Genomic DNA, 3,742 nt, shown 5'->3' with positions numbered 1-3,742 from the left:
ACAGTGCTGGTCTGTGACAGACATTCACAGTGAGGAACTTCAAGGCAAGTAACACACACTGCCAAGGGAAATACATAACCTTGGGTATTTCAGTTAATGGAGCACTGTGTGATGGTCTTAAGTGACTCCTGTGACCTGATGAAGGTGTTGATCTGTAGCCGAGTCAAAGCTTTACTTAATGTGTGTTCACTTCTGCGAATGTGTGACGAAAGCTTCATTTGCAGCATAATCTGTACTTGATGAATGTGTTATATCAGGTTACTACACTATTTTGAAAGATTGTAATCCTAAAAACATACACATTTTGTCACCAGTCATGATTCCCAAAGGAGGACATTTAATATGAAAGTTTGCTATAATTGTATTTTTGTAAAGACAAATCAGTCAGTAGGTTAACAAGTCAACCTTTGGATAGAGGAGTCGCACTAGCCTTTGATGCTAAACAGTAGTTAAGCCCCTGGAGTCTCTGACTCAAGTTGACCCTTTGAAACTGTAGCTCTAGTAAACAACCAATTAATGTAAAACTAAAGCACCAACACTAAACCAACGACACTCCAGGACCATGGCGCGTAATCCATGAGTTCGGTTGGTTATTTCCTTCGGAAATCCTGACAGGATTTAACCGACTTGCACATGTTCTCGCTGCAGTGGGATACAGTTGTCCCGGACACGACGTAAGGTGAAATGAGTCCAGGGGCGTGTTGGGGGCCCTACATTGTGGTGGCTGAGCTTAGGAGGGATTTAAACACTACTACTTAGCAGCTCTTAACCTCACTGACCCTTTTGAGACTAATACAAATCCTGTTGTGGTAGAGAATTACATTAAGTCCTTGCTTTGACCCTAGGCTAAAGTAAGCACAAGGACTGGAACGTTAATGGTAGATTTTCAGCTCTCAGCTGTCTAACTCGCTGGGTTGACTTTGATTTTTGTGTTTTGATGTGATTACTAGACCTGGGATTGGATTGGGAAGAACTGGTGGATTGTGTCTCTGATGTTTCTGTTATTTTATTCCATGTTTACTACCAGATTACTGGTAGATTACATCACTGAAATATCGAGTATATTAGTTCATTTTTCCAGTTATTTTAAGGTGAAATAGTTCTGCAATGTATTTTTCAATGATTGTCAATTGATATTAGGTTTCACATAATCAAACTTTGCTTTTGATGCAAATCTGCTTGACATTTTTCTTCAACTGCCCCCCAAATCTACTTCTTTAATTTTGACACAAGGATTAAAAATATACTCAATATATATATTATATATTTCATATATTTATATTCAATGCCAGAGAACTTATTCTCAAAATGAATTAACATCTGAAATGTCACAGATTGTCACTCAGCTGTAGATTTCATACAGCCATCGTTCTGTGCTCCAACACACCTGGCTCAGATTCATGGGTCATAAACAGACATGTGAAGACCTGGATGACAAGCATCATCTAAATCAGGTCCAACTGAAGCAGGGAAACATCTGAAGGATGCAGGGCAGTGAGTCCCCAGGATCAGGGCTGGGAAGGGCCGGATGCCCGGAGAGTCCGATCGAATCTTTCACCCACACATCCACTTCAAGTAGAATAAGATTCTTCTTCTGAGAAACATTTTCAAATGAAATATGCCTAGAAACCTTTTTGCGCTGCAGTAGATGTGTAGGAAAAAAAAGAATCTTTCTTATCTTTTTTTTGTACAGTTTTCTGATCTACAAAGAGATAATGATACCCATATCAAATGAACAGGCATCTGGTGTCAGTAACACAGCAAATCTAAACAGCTGGATAGTATGGAATATTGATAATACTCAATTAAAAGGTTTTGAGAATGTTTCTTTCAGACAAGAACTCATATTTTATACACAAAAGGCTGCATCTAAAAACCCACGTGTGTATGTACCCACGTACAGTACGTGTAGGTTTTGAAAATGCTGGAAAACACAACGAACAAGGTATGTGATTCCTCTCCAATCGCCTCAAGCAGCTTGATCACCTACATTCGTGTTACTGCTCCCTGGGACAACCGAGGAGATTAGAGCGCCAGGAAGGGAGGGTATTCTACCACCTTACAGAGTGGGGGTTTAGCATTTTTGGTAACTTTTCTGCAAATATAGATTTTTAACTGAACAGCGATCCAACTTTACCATTGCAAAGCTACAAGTGAAGTGGTAAACGCATCATTATAAAAAATATCTAGTGACTGGTCAGACTCTTAGAGCTCCTTGGCATGCCACACGGAATGAAAATGAGTAAACTTTCCCAAGTTTTATGTTGTTGTTTTGTTTTGTTTTGTTTTGTTTTGTCATCTTTACATCACTGCCAATAAAAGTGGGAACTGACAAAGACTTCTAATTACTGGAAATCTGGGCTGTCATTTGGAAATGAATGAGTACCCCTCCTATTTGAAGAAAAAAAAAAGCAGATATTAAGCCAAAAACAACACTGAGAAAGCAAACTTGACTACCGGCAGTGGGGATAATCATTGTTTTGGGGTTGAACTTTAACACACATCTTTGGAGCACCTTTGAATGTGAAACAAGCAGAGGATTTTACACCCGAACCAGCTTTATTTTAGCGGACCTGAGTCACAGTGTTGGTAACCTTTCTTTGATTCTTCCAGTAACCACATCTTGACTACTCTACTGGAAATGGATTATTTTCTCAACCGAGTAAGTTGAGACATGACTGCTGCAAGAGCTAATCACATAGGCATGCTCCGTTTCAAGAGAACTCCATGGTCTTCCTGCAAATCTCCCCCAGAAATTACTCATCAGTGAGGGCTTTGCTTTACTTCATCATTTCTCAAAGTGCATGAATGGATGCAGTCAAGCACAAAAGACGGGCACATATTGAGCTTTTTAGTGTGAAAATAATTCTTTGAGTCTACAATTGAGAATGCAAATGTTTTTTTTCATTCTCTCTGGCTTTTGCAAATACATTTGCATTTTATTGTCCCTTCTCATGTTTGACAGCAAGTAAGCCCACTTGGGATGTTTTAAAAACTCATTCACACAAATAATTGAATAAATGCAGCTGCATTCATTTGGCACTGTTATTGTTGGGCAAGTTTTTTTTTGTTTGTTTGTTTGTTGGATATTCCAATATGAAGCTTGTGGACTCAAAATTCAAAAGCACTCCTTTTTTTGTTTTGGCAAGAGAAATCTGTTTTAAGTTAACAACCCTCCACCCCCGATACCCCCCCAGCCCCCGATTCCCAGAGAGGCGTACTGTAAGCTATAGAAAGAGGCCCTTCCTGCATAGTTTAAGGAAACCTCTGGGATTTTAACGCAGCTAATGCATAAGACCTGAGAGCAAACATGAGCTGGAAACGCAAGAGCCCATATCCCTGTGTCAATTTTCATCAGCCTTCAATGTTTTGGTGGACATAAATTACAACATTTTGTAACTTTTGATCTTCAAATGAATGCAAAAGTAGGAACTGAGATACCATTTTGTGGGAAGAGAGCAAGACCGGTTAACAAATATGCTGCCCCTCACAAATGCCGAGCACGTACCACATACGTTCTGCTTCTCATTATGCTTATTATGATTCAAGCCATCCTTTCCACGGGCCTATAGCCTCATAGCCATTTATGTGTCAACAGCATTACCACGGAGAAGCTTCTCAGTTTTAGATGAATGTCCTCTCTTTCTTCAGCCTCCTCTGATGTGTCATTCTGTCTTGACCCTGGAAGTGCACCAAAGGTCACGCTAGGTCCCTATATATTCAGTCTAAACTTATCTGAGAT

The sequence above is a fragment of the Cololabis saira genome, chromosome 16, assembly GCF_033807715.1.
Source record: "Cololabis saira isolate AMF1-May2022 chromosome 16, fColSai1.1, whole genome shotgun sequence".
Classification (NCBI taxonomy): Eukaryota; Metazoa; Chordata; class Actinopteri; order Beloniformes; family Belonidae; genus Cololabis; species Cololabis saira.
Note: the sequence above shows the minus strand (reverse complement) of the source record.